This window comes from Cynocephalus volans, chromosome 5 (assembly GCF_027409185.1).
Source record: "Cynocephalus volans isolate mCynVol1 chromosome 5, mCynVol1.pri, whole genome shotgun sequence".
In the NCBI taxonomy this organism is placed as follows: domain Eukaryota; kingdom Metazoa; phylum Chordata; class Mammalia; order Dermoptera; family Cynocephalidae; genus Cynocephalus; species Cynocephalus volans.
The window spans coordinates 131,835,724-131,859,022 of NC_084464.1; the positions used below are offsets into that span (position 1 = coordinate 131,835,724).

At 37.6% G+C, this 23,299-nt stretch overlaps 1 protein-coding gene across 3 annotated transcripts in view; it reads left to right on the forward strand.

Moving 5' to 3' along the window:
- AKAP7 (A-kinase anchoring protein 7) overlaps positions 1-23,299 on the forward strand; it is a 141,200-nt gene that overhangs the window by 32,491 nt on the left and 85,410 nt on the right. The gene's annotated exons all lie outside the window — the stretch shown is intronic.

The window sequence follows — 23,299 nt, forward strand, 5'->3', positions numbered from 1 at the left end:
TTCAATTTTTGTAGTAGAGATTTGACATTTTTTAATTTTTGGGAGCTGGAACAACCTCACTTCGTAAGTAAGCTGCTTTGGTGTTTACTTATATAAGTACATGGCTAAATAAAGGGCCTGAAAAGTTATTTTGATTCCTGGACCCAAGGAATATGTTGATTCTGGGGCTTTCTGGAAGATGATGGACTGGATTAAAGTATTTGTGAGGACTGTCCCAATCATAAGTCTGAAGGATCCCAGTGCTTATTATGACATTTGACATAGCTGGCACTTAGTAAGTATTGAATGAATAAGAATCACCAGTTTCCTATTCAGAGGCTTGTGGGAATTGTCCTTCCCATTCCAGACAGCCAGTAGATGAATCAGCAGCATTTCCATTTGTGCTCCCCCGCACTCATTTTAGGTACTACTCTCTGAGCAGAAGGTCCATTGGTGGTCGTAGAAGGCCTCAGGTTTATTGGAGAAAACGCTGCCTTGTGCAGTATAATTGAAAGTGTCAGGGAACTAGAAGCAGAAGAAAACATAACCTAGAGAAGTGACTTTTGAGTTTGATTCAGAGATCATAGGTTGGGCATTAGCTGTGAGCAGTTTTTATTTTCATTTCATTTCATGTCATCTCATTTCAGGTTCAATAATCCTTGGTTCCTAACACACTCATCATTGGTTCATGCTTGGTCCACTTTTATCTATCTTTTTTTTCCCCTGTGTTATTTCTCTTTTCTTTTCTTTCTTTCTCCCTTTTTCTCTTCTTCTTTTCCTCCCCCCTCTCTCCTTCCCTCCCTTCCTATCTATCTTGTAAAAAATAATGTAATGATAACCTTGGAATCCACCACCCAAAACAAAAGCTAGGACTTTGGTAGTAATCTAATCATACTGTCCTCTTCACTAATCCCTTGGCTTTCATCCGTGTAAGTTAACCATCATTGCTGAAGTCAGTGTTTATTATAAGGGTACTTCAAAAACCTCACGGAAAGATTTGTATTATTGTTCAATTCTATTTTTCCATGAACTTTTTGAAGTACCCTTGTATTCTCCCAAATTATGTGCATTTTTATTTTAGTTGGCTTAAATGTAATAAAAAATATATCATGTTGTATATGCTCTTTTGCGACAAACTTTTTCACTTATATTGCCTCTACGCAGTTAATAATTGTCCGTTCAAAAGTGCACCTGTAGTTGGGGGGGGAGGTGGGGACTGAGGATCAAATTTCATTGTTGGTAAGTTTTTCTTTTGTGTTCTTAAGATAATTGTGATAAATATTTTGTGAATTTCAGTGTTTTTTAGGGCTTGATCATCATACATATTAATTGTTGAAAGAGAATGACATTTATTGTGGTGTCAATTTTACTGTGCAGTATATGGTTTAAGTTTGTTAAGTTTATTATTTATCCAGGCGGATCAGAAGTAGAGCTGTTTAGTTTTCTTTTTAAGAAAAGATTTCTGTTGTGTACTTGAAATGTATTTTACGTAAGAGCATTTCAATTGGGTTGCAAATGTAAAATTCACTATTGATGTTATTGGTGAAATAGCCACATTTATCTTAGGTAAACTTTTTATAAATTTTTTTTTTTTTTTTTTTTTTTTTTTTTTTTTTTTTTTTTATTTATTTTATTTTATTTTATTTTTTTTTTAAATTTTATTTTGTCGATATACATTGTAGCTGATTAATGCTCCCCATCACCAAAACCTCCCTCCCTTCTCCCTCCCCCCCCAACAATGTCCTTTCTGTTTGCTTGTTGTATCAACTTCAAATAATTGTGGTTGTTATATCTTCTTCCCCCCCCCCCCGGTTTGTGTGTGTGTGTGTGTGTATGTGTGTGTGTGAATTTATATATTAATTTTTAGCTCCCTCCAATAAGTGAGAACATGTGGTATTTCTCTTTCTGTGCCTGACTTGTTTCACTTAATATAATTCTCTCAAGGTCCATCCATGTTGTTGCAAATGGCAGTATTTCATTCATTTTTATAGCTGAGTAGTATTCCATTGTGTAGATATACCACATTTTCCGTATCCACTCATCTGATGATGGGCATTTGGGCTGGTTCCAACTCTTGGCTATTGTAAAGAGTGCTGCGATGAACATTGGGAAACAGGTATACCTTCGACTTGATGATTTCCATTCCTCTGGGTATATTCCCAACAGTGGGATGGCTGGGTCGTATGGTAGATCTATTTGCAATTGTTTAAGGAACCTCCATACCATTTTCCATAGAGGCTGCACCATTTTGCAGTCCCACCAACAATGTATGAGAGTTCCTTTTTCTCCGCAGCCTCGCCAGCATTTATCGTTCAGAGTCTTTTGGATTTTAGCCATCCTAACTGGGGTTAGATGGTATCTCAATGTGGTTTTGATTTGCATTTCCCGGATGCTGAGTGATGTTGAGCATTTTTTCATATGTCTGTTGGCCATTTGGATATCTTCCTTAGAGAAATGCCTACTTAGCTCTCTTGCCCATTTTTTAATTGGGTTGCTTGTTTTCTTCTTGTAAAGTTGTTTGAGTTCCTTATATATTCTGGATATTAATCCTTTGTCAGATGTATATTTTGCAAATATTTTCTCCCACTCTGTTGGTTGTCTTTTAACTCTTTTAATTGTTTCTTTTGCTGTGCAGAAGCTTTTTAGTTTGATATAATCCCATTTGTTTATTTTTCCTTTGGTTGCCCGTGCTTTTGGGGTCGTATTCATGAAGTCTGTGCCCAGTCCTATTTCCTGAAGTGTTTCCCCTATGTTTTCTTTAAGAAGTTTTATTGTCTCAGGGTGTATATTTAAATCCTTAATCCATTTTGAGTTGATTTTAGTATATGGTGAGAGGTATGGATCTAGTTTCATTCTCCTGCATAACGATATCCAGTTATCCCAGCACCACTTGCTGAAGAGGCAGTCCCTTCCCCAGTGAATAGGCTTGGTGCCTTTGTCAAAGATCAGATGGCAGTAAGTGTGAGGGTTGATTTCTGGATTCTCTATTCTATTCCATTGGTCAGTGTGTCTGTTTTTATGCCAGTACCATACTGTTTTGGTTATTATAGCTTTGTAGTATAGCTTAAAGTCAGGTAGTGTTATGCCTCCAGCTTTATTTTTTTTGCTGAGCATTGCTTTGGCTATTCGTGGTCTTTTATTGTTCCATATAAATGTCTGAATAGTTTTTTCCATTTCTGAGAAAAATGTCTTTGGAATTTTGATGGGGATTGCATTGAATTTGTATATCACTTTGGGTAGTATGGACATTTTCACTATGTTGATTCTTCCAATCCAAGAGCATGGGATATCTTTCCATCTTCTTGTATCCTCTCTAATTTCTCTCAGCAGTGGTTTGTAGTTCTCATTATAGAGATTTTTCACCTCCTTGGTTAACTCAATTCCTAAGTATTTTATTTTTTTGGTGGCTATTGTAAATGGGCAGGCTTTCTTGATTTCTCCTTCTGCATGTTCACTATTGGAGAAAAGAAATGCTACTGATTTTTGTGTGTTGATTTTGTATCCTGCTACTGTGCTGAAATCATTTATCAATTCCAACAGTTTTTTTGTAGAGGTTTTAGGCTGTTCGATATATAGGATCATGTCATCTGCAAACAGGGACAGTTTGACTTCATCTTTTCCAATCTGGATGCCCTTTATTTCCTTCTCTTCTCTGATTGCTCTGGCTAGTACTTCCAACACTATGTTGAATAGGAGTGGTGAGAGTGGGCATCCTTGTCTAGTGCCTGTTCTTAAAGGAAAAGCTTTCAGCTTTTCCCCATTCAGGATGATATTGGCAGTGGGTTTGTCATATATGGCTTTAATTATGTTGAGATACTTTCCCTCTATACCTAACTTATAGAGGGTCTTCGTCAAGAATGAGTGCTGAACTTTATCAAATGCTTTTTCAGCATCTATAGAGATGATCATATGGTCCTTGTGTTTGAGTTTATTAATATGGTGTATCACATTTATTGATTTGCGTATGTTGAACCAACCTTGCATCCCTGGGATGAATCCCACTTGATCGTGATGAATAATTTTTCGTATGTGTTGCTGTATTCTGTTTGCTAGTATTTTAGTGAGGATTTTTGCATCTATATTCATCAAGGATATCGGCCTGTAGTTTTCTTTTTTGGTTACATCTTTACCTGGTTTTGGTATCAGGATGATGTTTGCTTCATAGAATGAGTTTGGGAGATTTGCGTCCGTTTCAATCTTTTGGAATAGTTTGTAAAGAATCGGTGTCAATTCCTCTTTGAATGTTTGATAAAATTCTGCTGTGAATCCATCTGGTCCTGGGCTTTTCTTTGTTGGGAGCCTTCTGATAACAGCTTCAATCTCCTTTATTGTTATTGGTCTGTTCAAATTTTCTACGTCTTCACGGTTCAGTTTTGGGAGCTTGTGTGTGTCCAGAAATTTATCCATTTCCTCCAGATTTTCAAATTTGTTGGCGTATAGTTGTTTATAGTAGTCTCGAATGATTCCTTGTATTTCAGATGAATCAGTTGTAATATCGCCTTTTTCATTTCTAATTTTTGTTATTTGAGTCTTCTCTCTTCTTTTTTTTGTTAGCCATGCTAATGGTTTGTCAATTTTATTTATCTTTTCAAAAAACCAACTTTTTGATTCGTTGATCTTTTGAATTGTTTTTTGGTTTTCAATTTCATTCAGTTCTGCTCTGATCTTAATGATTTCTTTCCGTCTGCTAACTTTAGGATTGGATTGTTCTTGTTTTTCTAGTTCTTTAAGGTGAAGTGTTAGGTTGTTCACTTGCCATCTTTCCATTCTTCTGAAGTGAGCATTTAATGCAATAAATTTTCCCCTCAATACTGCTTTTGCAGTATCCCACAGGTTTTGGTATGATGTATCATTGTTTTCATTAGTTTCAATAAACTTTTTGATTTCCTGCTTGATTTCTTCTTGGACCCATATGTCATTAAGTAGAATGCTGTTTAATTTCCATGTGTTTGTATAGTTTCCAGAGTTTTGTTTGTTATTAATTTCTAATTTTAATCCATTGTGGTCTGAGAAGATACATGGGATAATTCCAATTTTTTTGAATTTATTGAGACTTGATTTGTGACCTAATATGTGATCTATCTTGGAGAATGATCCATGTGCTGATGAGAAGAATGAATATTCTGAGGTTGTTGGGTGGAATGTTCTGTAGATATCTGCCAATTCCAATTGGTCTAGAGTCTTGTTTAGATCTTGTGTTTCTCTACTGATTCTTTGCCTAGATGATCTGTCTAATATTGACAGTGGAGTGTTCAGGTCCCCTGCTATTATGGTATTAGTGTCTATTTCCTTCTTTAGGTCTAATAGAGTTTGTTTTATAAATCTGGCTGCTCCAACATTGGGTGCGTACATATTTATGATTGTTATGGCTTCTTGATGGATCAGTCCTTTTATCATTAAGTAGTGTCCCTCATTGTCTCTTTTTATGGTTTTTAGTTTAAAGTCTATTTTGTCAGATATAAGAATAGCCACTCCAGCTCGTTTTTCTTTTCTGTTTGCATGGTAAATCTTTTTCCATCCTTTTACTCTTAGTCTGTGTGAATCTTTATGGGTGAGGTGGGTCTCTTGTAGGCAGCATATAGTTGGGTCCTGCTTTTTGATCCAGTCAGCCAGTCTGTGTCTTTTAATTGGGGAATTTAAGCCTTTAACATTAAGAGTTGTTATTGAAAGGTGTTGATTTATTCTTAGCATTTTATTGGTTGTTTGGTTGTCTTAGGTGTCTTTTGTTCCTTGCTTTCTGATTTACTGTTTGGTTTCTTTGTTTGTTGGTTCCTTAGGTTGTAGATAGTGTTTTTGTTAGCTTGTTTTCTCTTCATGAATGCCATTTTTATTGTACTAGCGGGTTTAGATTTTTCTTAGGTTTTTATGGCAGTGGTAGTTATTTTTCAGGAACCAAACCCAGTACTCCCTTGAGGATTTCTTGTAAGGGTGGTCTTGTGGTAGTGAACTCCCGCAGTTTTTGTTTGTCTGAGAAATATACTATTTGCCCCTCACTTCGGAAGGATAGCCTTGCAGGGTAGAGTATTCTTGGCTGGCAATCTTTGTCTTTTAGTATTTTGAAAATATCATCCCATTCCTTTCTAGCTTTTAGGGTTTGTGATGAGAAGTCTGATGTTAACCTGATTGGGGCTCCCTTATAGGTGATTTGACGCTTCTCTCTTGCAGCTTTTAAGATTCTCTCTTTGTCTCTGAGTTTTGCCAATTTGACTATGACATGTCTTGGAGAAGGCCTTTTTGGGTTGAATACGTTTGGAGATCGTTGAGCTTCCTGGATCTGAAGATCTGTGATTTTTCCTATACCTGGGAAGTTTTCTGCCACTATTTTGTTGAATATGTTTTCAATGGAATCTCCATTTTCCTCCCCTTCTGGAATACCCATGACTCGGATATTTGAGCGCTTGAGGTTGTCTGATATCTCTCTCAGATTTTCTTCCATGTCCTTGATTCTTTTTTCTTTCTTTTTGTCTGCTTGTGTTATTTCAAACAGCCCATCTTCAAGTTCAGAGGTTCTCTCTTCAACTTCGACAAGCCTGCTGGTTAAACTCTCCGTTGTGTTTTTTATTTCGCTGAATAACTTCTTCAGTTCAGCAAGTTCTGCTACATTTTTTTTCAGGACATTGATTTCCTTGTATATTTCCTCTTTCAGATCCTGTATACTTTTCCTCATTTCATCATGATGTCTAGCTGAGTTTTCTTGTATCTCATTCAGTTTCCTTAGAATTATCACTCGAAATTCCTTATCAGTTATTTCAAGGGCTTCTTGTTCTATAGGATCTAGAGTATGAGATTTATTAACTTTTGGTGGTGTACTTTCTTGATTTTTTGTATTTCTGGTGTCTTTTTTTTGGTGTTTATTCATTGTGGCAGGGGGTTTCACAGTCCACCGGTTTAAGACTAATGACTAACTAGGATGTTGCTGTGGTTGCCAATTTGGTATGGCTCCCGCGGTGACTGCTCAGTTGGCCTCTAGTGTCTTGTGTGTGTGGTTGCCTCGGGTCTTGGGCTTCTCCGGGGATCCACCTTTCTGGTCAGCTTGTACTCTGCTGGGCTGGTGGATCACGTACCACAGGGTGTGTGATCTCTGTTGAGCTTTCACTTTCTGTACAGGACTTCTCCCCGTTCCGTGTGCTCTGGCCCCGGCTGTTAGATCGTGCAGTGGCGACCCCACCGGGTGTGTCCGCCTCCCTGGCTGCACGTCTCCCCCCTCTGTGCACACTGTGCTGGGTTGGGGCGTGTCTTCTGCACCCCTCGTCTATCAGCTGGGCCTTCAAGACCCTGCTCAGCACCGCCTCGCCCAGGAAGTCTACCAGGTTTCTGCTAGGCACAGACGACCAGTCTCTCTGGGTGCCTTTGTAGCACTGTGTAGATCTTTCTCGGGTCTTGTTCACCTTTGTATCCCCCCGGTATAAACCGAATCTAGTGCCCGCCTGCAGCCTGCTCTCCGGCAGGTTCAAGCAGACCTGGGAACTCTCCTACCACACTATTCCCAACCAGAAATTCATTAGGCTTTTTTCCAAACTGGTGGTCGCAGAGATGGTATCTGCCTCCCAGTAACAGGAAGTTTACCGGGGCCGGAGTCCAGGGTGTGGTGGAGTGACAGTCGGCCCGCCCGTACTTCCTAGCCCTCCCAAAACTGGTCGGGACGCCCCACACCCCCAGCCCTGCCAGAGAACCGTGGAGGGAGTGGGAGAGGAGGTCGGCCCGCAGGGTCCGGAAAGCCCCGCGCCAGGCCAAGCAAATGGGCTCAGTGATGGCCGAGCAGGGCGGAGCTGCCCGCACCTGGGAAAATGGAGGCAGCACCGGGGCAGTGAGTGGCCTGGTGGTGCAGGCGGGGAGCCGCGTGGGCATGCACCCCCCGAACAGAGCTTTGCCAGGGATCACTCACAGTGCTGTGCCAGGTCGGGCGCTCGCTCTGTCTCTGGTTTGTTGCCTTCCGTGTTCTCGGCGCTGCCGCCTCGGGCTGTTCAGTCGCGGCGCCGCTCGGGCGCTCCCAGGAGTCTTCTTTAATGCCGGCCTGAAACCTCGAATCCTGGATAGGGCAGCTGGCCGCCTTCAGTGCGGCCCCAACCTCCGGGATCCTGGCTGCATCCACAGCAGCCCTGGCGCCGTGTTCCCTGTTTCAAGACTCGCTTTTGCAGCTAAGAATCAGTTCTTTTCCTGCTCCACACTTCAAAGCTGTTGCCTGTAAATGAGGCAGCCTCTCCTGCCGGGGGCAAAGTGGCGTTGAGCCCCCACTACCGGCCAGCAGCAGCAGTCCTCCCTTAAGAGATGGCCAGAGAAAGGTCCACAAGTTTCCCGGCTGCCTGAGGCCCAGTGGCCACCTTTTCCACCTCAGCTACTCCGCGCCAGCCGCCGCCGCCGCCGCCATCTTGAAACCCCCAACTTTTTATAAATTTTATGTCCTCTAAATTTATTTCTTCTGCATAATGTTGGGCCCAAGGAATTATACTTTAGTAGGAAGAATTAATTCCATCAATATGCAGTTAGCCAGTGCCAACTCGGTACTTGGGATAGAAAACTGAAAAAAATGTTCCTTGTCCTCTAAGGAGCTTATAGTCTTGGGCAGAAACAAACAGCCAAGCAATTACAATGCAACACAATAATTTCTGTAACTAGAGTCAGATACAGAGTATAGTGGGCACATAGAAGGGCTGTGGAGTGAAGAAGGTTTCATAGGGGAATTAGCACTTGAACTGAGGTACGAAGGATAGGTAAAGGTTTTCTGGCTGGACAAACTGGAGGAGGCCACTCCAGGCAGAAGGAACAGCATATGCAAAGAAATCAAGGCATATTTAAGGACCCATAAATAGTTTAGTTTTACTGGAGTATAAATTGCAAATCTAAGGATATCAGTAAAATGAGATTCATATGCTAAAGGGAGCAGTGAAAGTGAGATATGGGCTTGAGGAAAATGGTGAAAGTTTGGAATAGTGACCAAGGGAAATGGAAGGGGAAAAATCAAATAAGCAACATGTAATGAGGTTGTAGAGTGGTGCTTAAGAAGCATTTGGGATAAGAATTCAAAATTTTTTTTTTTTTTTTTTGGTGACCGGCACACAGCCAGTGAGTGCACCGGTCAGTCCTATATAGGATCCGAACCCGCGGTGGGAGCGTCGCCGCGCTCCCAGCGCAGCACTCTACCAAGTGCGCCACGGGCTCAGCCCCAAGAATTCAAAAATTTTTAAAGGTACTAATTTGTGATTTTCTCAAGTACTATTCTAAGATCTAAGGTGTGGAAGTGGAGAGGGGATACTGAATTAATCCATACTGGAGCCTTTATATGGCAAATGTGGTAAAAGGACAAGGGAAAAGGCATGACAGTGGTTGAGAATTTAATGTGATGCATTATTAAGTGTACATTACAGAAGGCAGTAAAATCTGGAGCTAATACTTGGAAGAAGAATGTAGTAATAGGAGTGAAGATTAGGTTTAGTAGAAGTATAGGAATGAGAAAGTTGGAAGAATTAGAAGTTGTGATCAGAGAGTGGCATATTGAATAAGAGATTTCTGGTTAATAGAGAGTATGAGGAAACTTTCCCCTCTGACTTCACAAAGAAAAACAAATGATAGACAGAAGTTTCAAAAACAAAACAGAAAAATTATTAAAACTAATTATGGTCTTTAGCAAGGTTGCTAGATACAAGATCAATATATAAAAAATATCTAATTTTCTAAAATATATCATTTATAATAGCAACAGAAATTAAGAATGTGTAGGAATAAATCCACCAAAGGATATGAAAGACTTTTATGGAGAAAATATTTTGGCTCTTACATTTTTACTATCACAACACTTTTTTACTTTCCTTTTCTGTTTGTTTTAATAGCATCTATTCCTCTTACTGAGAAATACATTTCTAAGCCAGACCATCAGAGAACTGTAAACATACTTAGACAAAATCACATAAGTCTTTGTAGAACCGATATGACAGAATAGCTTTTACCATAATTCTTTTGGCTTACATTGATGATTTTACAAGAAACAGGTTTATGGAAATTCTCTGTTTTAAGTATTTTAAAAAAATGTTGTTGATTACGTTATATCATGTTAAATAACATAAGAGCTGATTAGAAAAATTTCTTTTTTAATCTCAATATCAGGACTATTTCCCTTGAACAAATTGGTTTTTTGCCTCATGAATGTTGAATATTTAATGAATTGATTGACTGTTCATTGGGGCGAGCGTGGTGCTGGTAACACCAAAGTCAAGGGTTCAGATCCCCTTAATGGCCAGCTACGAAAAAAAAAAAAAGAAAAGAAAAGAATTAGTTGCCTGAAAATTCAGAACTTCTTTTACGACTTACTTCAATTTAGAATATAGGACATAATGTCATTCTTTTTCATGTGCTTACCTCATACCTAGCTTCAGCTTATTTTTCTAGTTTTAGTTTCTCTTTGTCTCATTTTCCTTATTTTAAATGTGTTTATCTTGTTATAGGTACACTTCTTTGGAGTCATCTCAAATCCTATTTTGGGATATAGGGTGGAGTAAAGTATGTGTAGACAAAGATGCAAACAAATAAACAATATTTACAAGTCAAGGAGGACTTAAAATTTTAGTTGGACAAAGAGAAGGCAACTCTAATAGTTTTGATGGCATATCATTTGGGAACTGGTACTTATAGTTAAGAAACTTAACTTGTTTTTCCTGACTTCTCTGGAGAAAATGCTAGACTTAGATCTTTTCTTTTGTAATAAAAATATCTCTGTGCTCAAGAAATATTTCTAATTAGTCATTCATTCATTGTTCTTTTAAATAATTCATGGGTGCTTGCAACATTGAGAATTCCATCCATTCTTTACAATTATTCTTACAAAGGCATTTTCCAGTGTTGATGAAAGGTCCATTATGTGCTGAGGAATGTGAAATCTCACCATTTTTAATATGAATATGAAAACAAAAATGTTGGTTTGTCATTTTAGCAAGGGCCACTGCTCCTGTAATTCCTTTTTTCATCTCAGAGGTATTAGGTACTGTTGCTTAAAAATATTTTTTTTCCAAAAATTTCAACAAAATGTTACAAAAAATGAATATTGGAGGGAGAACAGCATTCTATTCCCCCATGCAATCACTGTTTGCTATACTTGCTTTTAATCTTTAATGTGTATATTGCACTGTTTTTGATTATAGTTTTTAATGTGCCTTTATAAGAAATATAAATATTCAAATATATATGGAAAACTTTTATTTATCCACTCAGGAAGCAACATGTACTTATTAATTATTGAGGGCTTATGATGTCAGGCATCGAAGTTTAGTTGGCGCCTCCATTTACATTGTGTTCAGATAGAATGTTCAGTATGTGGAATTTTTGTCAATATTTTATTTCTTCAGATTTATGTTTAAAGAATGTCTCAGGTTTAGTACTACATTAGTCTAACAGTATTAGTAAAATAATTTAATATTTGTTTTTGTGTCATATTTTAGAAAATATGTGTTCAAATGATATATTCTAACTTTCAGATGACCAGGAGACTGTGTTTCTAAAATCTTTGCAATAAACTGTGTGTGTGTGTGTGTGTGTGTGTGTGTGTTTGTGTGTGTGTGTGTGTGTGTGTGTGTGTGTATACATATGTATACACACAGAAATATTAAAATCTTGTTCATTCAAAATAATGGAAGCAGAGATAGTATGACTTAATGGAAAGCAGGAGTATCTGTAAAGTAAAAAGTCTGACACTTGATTTTCGTTGAGAGTTTTTAGATTTATAAGTTAAAAAAATAAACTCTTAAAGTATTACATAGTTGTTATTAAAAAGGAATGAATTTCAGACACTACTATTTGAGCTCATTACTGAAAATTGTCAGGATAAAGAGTAATTTAGAATTTTTAATGTGTAAAATTGAAGAAAATTATTGTACATTTGAACTAGTAGAGTCTGAATTAGTGAGCTTTTACCATTGATGGGGTTCAGGACCAAATATTTTAAGCTGAAGGAATTTGAGAAAACAGCAGAAGCCAGAAGATCATTCTCTGACCTCCTAGCCTTTCCCCCTGAAGCAGGTCTTAAGACCCTCATTCAATAGGTGCCCTTCCTCTACCCAGAGGAAAGGAATGTTCTTATTTTTGAAGACACAGGGTCATAGAGAAGAATCTGAACAAACAGGCCTTGCTAAGTGTCTCCCAGTTTATTACCATTAGATCATACTTTTTTATCCAATTATAGTTCTCCACAACCATTCATTTCTTCAAACCTCGTATAAGAAATACACAGGTGTACCTGTTTCTCTGGGTCTTCATTTCCTTATAAAGATTTCCATGTCACATAAAATTTTATATTAAATAAATTTGTATACTTTTCTCTTGTTAATATGTCTTTTGTTATAGAGTTCTCAGCCATGAACGTAGGATGGGTGAGAAAAAGATATTTCTTTTCCCCTACACTATCTGTACTCGAATTGTACACCCAGATATGCTGCTACTAACAGTTATTTTTGGTATGTGCTGGTGGGCTGGAGACCAGGCTCAGTTTTGCCCCTCATTTGCATGTGGGTTTATGGTGGTAGCTGTTTGAAGGAGCAGGTAAGTTGTATGGCATCAGAGGCTCTGCGTCTCAGGTTCCTACCTTAACCTTGAGTGATCGTTTTTCCAGAATAAAACAGGACCTTCTCCTTAGCATTACCCCGTAGTTCATAGAATTAAGAAGATATTAAAAATTTTCCATTTATGTGGCATTTTCCCACATTTTACAATGATGAAATTACAATGAAAAGCTTTTTGCATAGAAATGGATATATGATTTTGCTCATTTTTTTTTAGCTAAATGTAATTTTGTTAAGAAGGTTATTAGATTGAGAGACTGCTAAAAATTTAGCCTGCTGGAATTACACTAGCTCTTGCAAATCTTTTTTTAAACTAAGAAAGTGCCCTTGGTTAGGATGATAAAAGATTTTAAGTTCCTTTATCTCATAAAAGGAAAAATGAAAGGTTTTTAGGATTTTCATTTGAATATTATGCATTCTCTTATTTTATCTGTCATTTCCTCCAAAAGAAAGAGAGAACACACCCTTTGTTTTCTGCTCCTTGTGGGGAATATTTCCGGCTTCTGTATCTTTGGCTGCTCTTTTACTACATGAAGTCTTAGACTTCTAACCATCACAGGCTGGTGAGTGTTCCAACAGCCTGCTGACCCTTCTGTGATTTCTTCAGAAACATCAGAACAACTTAGAGCTAAGCAAAGACCAGCTTCTCTCCTTAACCATGATGTCTGCAATCACAGTCCTGCAGCACTGAGGACCATCAGAGCCTTGGTTTCATCCTCTGCCTCTACTTGCATGCTCATCCAGAAATACATCTTCTGTACTTCCTGTCCTTTCTCACCTTTCTTAACGCTTTCCATTGCCCCCTCTTTTATTTAGTTGATTTTTAATAAAACACTTAAATGAACTTACTTAGTGCCAAATGTTATCTAATCATCTTACAAATATTAATTCATTTAGTCTTAACAAACCTATGAGGCAGGGACCATTTTCATCACCCCCATTTAACAGATAGGGAAACTGATGCACAAAGAGGTAAATAATTTGTTAGTAAGAGGTTGAGCCAGAACTCAAATCTGGGCAGTCTGACTCCAGATTCTGTGCTCTTAATCACCATTCTAGTCTGTCACATTGTAAATTAGCAACTGGACTTCCTAAACATTTTCCAAGAACATCCCCTTTTCCTTCTTGCCTTAGCTGAAACCTGGCTCTTATCTGAGATCGCAGCTTCCTGTAGGTGAAGGCTGCTTATTTCACCAAATCCCTCACACCATGGGGCCCGGAGCTGTCACCCACACTCTCTTAGTTCTCTGTTGCTTTGTCCCTGGCCTACCCTCACACAAAAGCCTTTCACTATTGATGGTTCATGCTATCTGGTTTTGTCACCCTCTACCTCTCCTTTTTACTATTGTCTGACTATTTCCTCTCACTTTTTGAGGGTTTGTTTCTCAGCTTGCATTGCGATCCTTGCTTGCTTCAGCAACGTGAGCACAACCTGTCCTACCATCCCGGGCCAGAGTGAGCTTTGGAGCCAGTCAGAATGGAGTTTGTATCCCTGTGCAGCCTGTTACCAGCTGAGTGGCTTTAACTAATTTAACCTTTCAGTCCTTCAGATTCTTTATTTGTAAAATGGACACAATAGTAAGTTTTCACAAAATAAAATGAGATAAGCATATGAAGTACTTAGCACAGTATTTGGCATATATACACTGTTAAATAGATGGTAGTGATTATCATTATGAGTAACAAAAAAGAGTCCACCCCCACTACTGCCATCACAGCTGTTACTGTTTTAAAAAAAATCTTGACTTCTTTGACTTTAGCATCCTACATCCATACTCTGCTCCCACTGCTCATAAGCAGAGCAAAACCTTTGACTTTTCGTCTGCCAGAACTGTCCTATTTCTGAGGCCTTAAGTTCAGATATGCTTGTCTAACACCAAAATGTTCTACCCTTCCCGCTATTTTACTTTATTTCCTTTACCACTCCTGCTCTGGGGCCTCACTGAAGCCTCTGGTCTCTTCTAGGCCAGCCTGGATTCATTACTTCTTAAACTAGTCAAGGCCTCAGGGTACCCCGCTCTCTTGGTGGCCCTTTCAGTTGTCTTGTCTTCTTGTTCTTCTGTTTGATCTGTCTGGAAAACTGCAATGGTAGATCAATGCAGTCAACACATGGGCAAAATAAAATCTGGTCTCCCTGCTATGGCCCATAATATCCTCCAAGTTCTGGTCCCCTCCCCACATCTCCCTTCTTATTGTGGTCTTCTCTCCTTGCCCGCTGTGCTCCAGCTACACTTGCTTCTTTCAGACACTAAGACTCAACAGGTTCTTTCCTGCTGCAGAACTTTTGCAAATTTCTCAATATTCCCTCTGCTTGTACCTTTTCATTCTTCAGCTCTCCAATGTCCCCACCTCAGAGAGTCTTTCCCTGTCTACTGTGAGTAGAATATCCTTTTCAGTAAGTTCTCTAACATGGTACCCAGTGAGATTTCTTCATAACTCTATCATCTGTTCATTCGACTGTCTTTCCTACTCCATGACCATGACTGTGTTGTTCACCATTGTATACCTAGTATTTTCCATAATGTGCGACACATAAGAGGCGTTAATAAGTATTTATGAAGTGTATGAAAAGATGAAGAAATCACACAGTCATGTAGATTGGTTCTGCTGCAAATGTACGTTTTCCAAACTCAGCAGCACCTTGGGCAGCAGTCCCACTGCTCCTTATCTGCTTTTGCTGCTCCCTCCTGTCTGAAGTAATGTGACCTTCCAACCCTCTCTCAACAGGTAAACTGGGGCTGGGACCTGCTCACTGCAAGTCCCTGTAATTAGCTACTGCATTTGGCTTCTTAAATCTCATATAGTTTTAGGAAAAGAGGTGTCTTTTATCTATTTTAGACTAATCCCTTCAGCTGTGTTCTTGATCTGCCAGTCTCAACCTGAAAATACCAGTTATTTTCTCTATTTCTGTACTTTTGTGTTTTCAACCCTTTCTCCTAATCAGCTCCTTTTCCCCAAGTTTATTAACTTGATAGCACTTTTCCTATCCCCAAACAAATAAACAAAAAAGCAAAGTAAAAAAGCCTAAGAATTAGCAACAGGAAAACCAGAACACTCCCTTGTTCTTGAATCTCCTGCTAGCTTCTACATTGACCTCTCCTTCCCTTCCTAGCCAAAATCTTTAAAAGAGTAGCCTGAATTATCTGTCTCTAATTCTTTACCTCTGCTTACCCTCCTTTATTTAACTTCCTGTGGTCAGTAGGTTATAACCTATTCCACTACCATGCTATATCACAGGCCACTGGTGACTATGTAATCACTAAATCCAATGGATGCTTTGGATTTAATCACACTACTTTTCTTTAAATTCTTCTTTTGGCTTCTAAGACACCACTTACTCTCTCTCTCTTTTTTTTTTTTTATTAAATTTAATCCAAGGGATCTTCAAACAGTTCATGGAAGATGTACATTATGAAAAAACGTGGCATGAATTTCAAAATTTTTTTGCACCTGAATAAACTCGTACTAACTTATTATATAACATGTCTGAACAGTATCTAGTTTGAGGCACTAAGAAGGATAAGATATTTATTTGTGAATCCCTGCCAGAGCAACATGAATTCTGCTAAAATTGAAGTAAGAACAAGCATCACTTTTATGGTGAAGCTTGGGTGAAGAATGGAAATAATTGATGCTTTACAAAAAGTTTATGGGGACAATGCTGCAAAGAAATCAGCAATTTACAAATGGATAACTCATTTTAAGAATTAATCTTGCTCATGCCCTAATTGAAGAAGACTGACAATACACAGCAGAGCAATATCAAATACTATAAACATCTCAATTAAGTCAGCTTACACAATTCTGACTGAAAAATTACAGTTGAGCAAACTTTCTGCTTGATGGGTGCCAAAACTGTTGCACCCAGATCAGCTGCAGACAAGAGCAGAGCTTTCAATGAAAATTTTAAACAAATGGGATCAAGATCTTGAAGCACTTCTTCAAAGAACTGTAACAGGAGATAAAACATGGCTTTACCAGTATGATCCTGAAAACAAAGCACAACCAAAGCCAAAGCCATGGCTACCGAGAGGTGGAAGCGGTCCAGTCAAAGCAAAAGCAGACTATTCAAGCAAAGGTCATGGCATCAGTCTTTTGGGATGCTTAAAGAATTTTGCTTGTTGACTTTCAGGAGGGCCAAAGAATGATAACATCTGCTTATTATGAGAGTGGATTGAGAAAGTTATCCAAAGCTTTAGCTTTTAAACACCTGAGAAAGCTTCGCTAGAGCATCCTTCTCCACTGTGACAATGCTCCTGCTCATTCCTCTCATCAAACAAGGGCAGTTTGCAAAACTTTAGATGGGAAATCATTAGGCATCCACCTTACAGTCCTGCTTTGGCTCCATCTGACTTCTTTTTGTTTTCTAATCTTAAAACATCTTTAAAGGGCACCCACTTTTTCTTCAGTTAATAGTGTGAAAAGACTTCATTGACACAGTTAAAATTCTCAGGCCCTCAGTTCTTTAGGGATGGAGTAAATGGACTGTATAATCACTTACAAAAGTGTCTTGAACTTGATGATGGAGCATATGTTAAGAAATAAAGTTTATATTTTTTATTTTTATCTTTTAATTTCATTTTTCCATGCAGTTTTTTAAGTCCCTTATGTCTTCTCAGTTTCCTTTATTAGCTTATATCTTTTTTTCTTAAGTGTTTATATTTTAGGGCTTCTGAACCTGTCTCTCTTTTTAACCATGTTTCTCCTTTTGTATTTACTCTCATGGTGAATCTCCTTACTATTCTAACAGGAACATGAATCAGACATCTAGGTATCATTCTAGATCCCAGCTTCACTTATTCTAAATATTCAGTCATCAAATGCTGTAAATTTTCTCTCTTAAATATCCCTTCCATTCATTCCCTCCTTTCTGTTACTATTGCTGTGCCTCAGTTCCAGCTCTGTTTATCTTTTAGCTATACAACTGCAATAATCTTGTTGTCTACAGTCGTCCCCTTTGCCTCCAGACCATTTTTCTAAAGCACAAAACTAATAATGTCTATGCTCCCTGCTTAAAAGAATTTATTGACTCTCTGTTGAATATAGGATAAAATCCATTCTTTGTACTGTGCATTTAAGATTCTCGTCTATTTGACTCTTGCCTATCTATTTAGCCTCATTTCTTGTGTTGCCCGTACTGCACCCGCTGTTTAAGATGTGCTGAACCACTTACAGGTCCCCTGAGGCACTGGACCATTTCACATCTTCATGCCTGAGTCAACAGTGCTGCCATTGCATAGAACACCTTCACATTCTTCGCATGAGCAGATAGCAACCACCAATCTTTTTTAAAAAAATTATTTTAAATGATAATAAAATACACATAACATAAAATTTACCATCTCAATCATTTTTAAGTTAATGATTCAGTAAAGTATATAAACATTATTGTGTAACCAATCTCTGGAAACTTTCTCATCTCATAAAACTGAAACTCTTTACACACTAAACAGCAATTCCCCTCTCACTCCTCCCCCTGGCCCCTGGTAATCGTCATTCTACTTTCTGTGTCCATGAATTTGACTATTGTAGCTTCCTCATATAAGGGAAGCCATACAGTATTTGTCTATTTGTGACTGGCTTATCATGTTATAACGTGTCAGAATTTCCTTCCCTTTTAAGGCTGAATAATATTCCATGGTACATACTGTATATACACCACCTTTTGTTACCCAGTCATTTGTCGATGGACTCTTAGGTTAGTTGTTGGACTCTTGGCTATTGTGAATAATGCTGCTCTGAACATGGGTATACAAATATCTGAGACCCTGCTTTCAATTCTTTTGGATATATAACCAAAAGTGGAATTGCTGCATCATTTGGTAATTCTATTTTTAATTTTTTAAAACTGCTGTATTGTTTTCTGTAGCAGCTACACCATTTTACATTGCCACCAACAGTGTACAAGGATTCCAACACTTATTATTATCTTGTTTTTTAATAGTAGCCATTGTAGTGGGTTTGAATTGATATCTCATTGTGGTTTTAATTTGCATTTTCTTAATGATTAGTGATGCTGAACATCTTTTCCTATGCTTTTTGGCCATTTGTATATCTTCTTTAGAGAAATGTCTATTCAAGTCCTTTGCCCATTTTTTTCATTGGGTTGCTTGGTTTTTTTTGTTGTTGAGTTGTAGGAGTTCTTTATGTTCAGAATATTAACCCTTATCTGATATGACTTGCAAATACTTTCTCCCATTCCTTAGGTGGCCTTTTCATCCTATTGATTATATTCTTTGATGCACAGAAGATTTTTTTATTTATTTATTGGTTATGAATATTCATGAGATACAAAGCTGATTGTCACCCCTCATGCCCATGATGTGGGGGGCAGATTCATACTGGCAGCATATGCATTACCACAAATTGCATTTGTACTCCTTGTCCCCCACCCAATTATCCCCAACCTCCCTCTCCCTTCCCCTCCCCCTTTTTCCTCAACTCCACTTTGTAGCCCAAGGAATGTTCTCTCCCTCTGCAAGTCCAACGCACTACTGTGGTCTTTCTTTCCTTCCTTCTTTCTCTCTTAGCTCCCACTTATGAGTGAGCACATGCAGTATTTATCCCTCTGTGCTTTGCTTATTTCACTCAACATAAGTTTCTCCAGGCTCATCCATGTTGTTGCAAATGGAGGTATTTCATTCTTTTTTATGGCAGAGTAGTATTCCATGGTGTATCTGTACCACAGTTTCCTTATCCAATCGTCCATTGATGGACATTTAGGTTGATTCCATTTCTTGGCTGTTGTAAATAGAGCTGTGATGAACATGGGAGTGCAGGTATCCCTTTGACATGAAGATTTCCATTTCTTTGAGTGTATACCCAGAAGTGGGATTGTTGGATCGTATGGAAGATATATCCGTAGTTGTTTGAGAAACTTCCATACTGTTTTCCATAGTGGTTGTACTAATTTACAATCCCACCAACAGTGTAGGAGTATTCCCTTCTCTCCACACCCTTGCCAGCATTTGTTATTTACTGTCTTTTTGATTATAGCCCATCTAACTGGGGTGAGGTGGTATCTCAATGTAGTTTTAATTTGCATTTCCCTGATGACTAGTGATGTTGAGCATTTTTTCATGTACCTGTTGACCATTTGTATGACTTCCTTTGCAAAATGTCTGTTCGGCTCCTTTGCTCATCTTTTAATTGGTTTATTTGTCTTTTTTACTGTATAATTGTTTAAGTTCTTGTATATTATGGATATCGATCCCTAACTGGATGCATAGTTAGCAAAAATTTTCTCCTACTCTGTAGGTTGTTATTTCACTCTGTTGATTGTTTCCTTTGCTGTGCAGAAGCTTTTTAGTTTGATATAGTCCCATTTGTTTATTTTTTCTTTTGCTGCTTGTACTTTCAGGCTCATGTTCATAAAGTTGCACAGAAGATTTAAATGTTGATGTAGTCCAATTTATCTATTTTTATTTTTTGTTGCCTGTGCTTTTGGTGTCACATCCAAGAAATCATTGGTAAATGTAAGGTCATGAAGTTTTTTCCCTATGTTTTCTTTGAAGAGTTTGATAGTTTTAGCTCTTATGTGTAAGTCTTTGATCCATTTCGAGTTAATTTTTGTGTATGGTGTAAGATAAGGGACTAATTGCATTCTTTTGCATGTAGGTATCCAGTTTTCCCAGCACCATTTGTTGAAAGACTATTTTTTACCATTGAATGGTCTTGGCACCCTTGTTGAAACCATTTGATCACTGTCATAGTCCTTTCCTGCTGCTATAAATACTTTTGACTGGGTAATTTATAAACAACAGAAGTTTATTTCTCACAGTTCTGGAAGCTGGAAGTCCAAGATCAGGGCACCAGCAGATTCATTGTATGGTGAGGGCTTTCTCCTTCATAGATGGAGCCTTGATGCTGTGTCCTTACATGGTGAAAAGGTAAAGACTATGTCCTCATTTGGTGGAAAGGCAAAAGGTACAAACAAGCTCCCTCGAACCCTTTAATACAGGCCCTAATCCCATTCTTGAGGGTGGGGCTCTCATGACCTAATCACCTCCCACAAGATCCACTTCTTAATAACATCACCTGGGTATTAAACTTGAACATAAGAATTTTGGAGGGACACTAATATTCAGAACATAGCAACCAGGTATGTGAGGGTTTATTTTTGAGCTCTCTGTTGTATTCCATTGGTCTATATGTTTGTCCTTGTTCAAGTATCACACTTTTAATTACTGTAGCTTTGTAATACATTTTGAAATAGGAAGTATGAGATCTCCAACTTTGTCCTTCTTTATCAAGATTGTTTTGACTATTTGGGGTACTTTGAGATTCGATATGAATTCTGTTTTTTTTTTTTTTTATTAAATCAGTAGATTGCTTTGAGTAGTACTGGCATTTTAACAATATTAAGTTGTCCTTCAATCCATGAAAACAGGATTTTTTTTTTTAACTTATTTGTGTCTTCTTTAGTTTCTTTTAACAGTGTTTTGTAGTTTTCAGTGTAAGTCTTTTACCTCCTTGGTTAAGTTTATTCTTAAGTCTTTTATTATTTTTAATACTATAGTAAATGAAATTGTTCTCTTAATATCCTTATTGGATTGTATCACTGATCTTTTATAAAGACTTATTTCAAGTGTCACTTTTGAAATAAAGGCTTTTTCTGTTTCTTCAAAGTAGAAGTGACCATTTTCTCCTCTAATCCCCCTGTACCCTAGACAGATGTCTACTCTAGAAACTGTAACACTGCACTGAATTTAAATGTTTAGAAATCTTTCACAACCAGAATGAATGCTCTTTGTGGGAATCTTTCATTTTTGTATCCCCAGAGCCTACCACATAATGGAGATTCAATAAACATATTTTAATAGGAAAATCAATGAAAAAAAAGTGTAATGTAAACATAGAAGTCTAATTGAAAGATGTTTTAACCTCAGGTAGTCTCTCTTCCTTCATTTACGTTTGTGTCTAAATCTTTGCATGATAATGATACTCAGTCCTGGTGTCCTAGAATACCCTGAAGATGATGTACCTCTGACAGTTCACTTGGACTCACTGGTTGTAAGGGTAAGAAGGGACCTGAGAGATAGTTTATTAAGGCCTTATCACTTTTACTGTCAGAGTGAAGTCACATGTCTAAGGACATAAGCTGAAATAATAGGAGAACGGGGGCAATGTTAGAGTGCTCAGTTTGGTTCTCTTTCTTGTCAACTGCTGTGGAATGAACATGATTCCTCCGGCATCAATATGTAATTTTAAAGACTTGCTTTTAATAGTGAAACATCTAAAAATTCTATTTGACAGTTTTACACAGTAATCAATTGGGAGTATCTATTTAAAATGATGAGTATTAAAATTTTAAATTGAAGTTGGTTTCGACATTATGTCAGCCTTTATTTTGAAACATATAGTTCAAATGACTTGCTAAAACCATCGAAAATGAAATAGTTTTAGCAGCATGTGGGAAACAGTAATCCCTTAAATAGTGATACCATGGAAATGACAAAATGGTTTTATAGCTTTTATTCTTAAAAGTTTTAGGTGACTAAAAAGCGATTCTAAACTTTTATTGAGATTTTTCATATTATATGTGACAATTTTACTGTAACTTACAATGATATTAGAAAGTATCTTCCAATTAGAAAGAACTTGTTTCTTGCTGTTGTGCAGTGTATTGTTTAATCACAGATTAATCTTTTTAGAACTAAAATCTAACATACCATTTCTGTTACATCCACATACTGAAATAGAATTATAAGCTTAAAAATATATTAGGACCACTTAATTTACATTTAGTATTCTACACTATTCTTATTAATTAGCCTCTTTGTGATTATTCTCAAATTAGAGATTATGCTATCATATAAACATCCTTCATAGTTTTAGAAAAAGGGTGAAAAAGGCAGAAAAGAGGGGGGAAATATTTGCTTTGCAAAAGGTATATAATTAAAAAGAATGATTTTGTTAAAATTGATCTGTTAGTTTACTTTGAGGCAGTTTTTAGCAACTTCTTTACATTTTAAGTATGAATTTATTATTCCAACAAATTTATTTTAAAAAGCCTATATAAAAATATGTATATAACCTAAAAAATAAAGCTGTGTTTGTTAGTATTACAAAATTATTGTTTTTTAATTAAATTACTTATAGTATTTCAATGTTCTTTTATATAGCAAAGTCTCCTAGTATTTAAAAAATATTTTTAAGAAATTGTTCTTCAGACTTTTGTCTTCAGCTATGAGATAAATTGCATTATTAAGGAAGCATGCTTAGCTGACTTTTGCAGGATATCTGATATGTTGGTTGTGTTTCTATTTAGTGCTTGAAGGAATGTCTGTGGTACTAGGAGGAATTGAACAATTTCTTCAATTACTAAAAAGCTTCAGTGATGGAGTTTGGATGTGTTGTCCCCTCCAAAACTCATGTGGAAATTTGATCCCCAATGTGGCAGTGTTGGAAACTGATTGAGTCATGGGGGTGGATCCTTCATGGATGGATTAACGCTCTCCTTGGGGGACGGGAGATTAATGAGTGAGTTCTCGTTCTATTAGTTCTTGTGCAAGAGCTGGTTGTTTAAAAGACCCTGGCACCTCCTCTCTCTCTCTTGCTTCCTCTCGCCATGTGATGTTCTTGTACCTGCCAGCTGCCTGCCGCTTTCCACCATGAGGAGAAGCAGCCTGAGGCCTGTGCCAGATGCAGCTGTCCCAGAATCGTAAGCCAAATAAACCTCTGTTCTTTATAAATTACCCAGTCTCAGGTGTTTCTGTTATAGCAACACAAAACGGGCTAAAACAGCTTCTCTTTCAGAATATAAGTTAATGTAG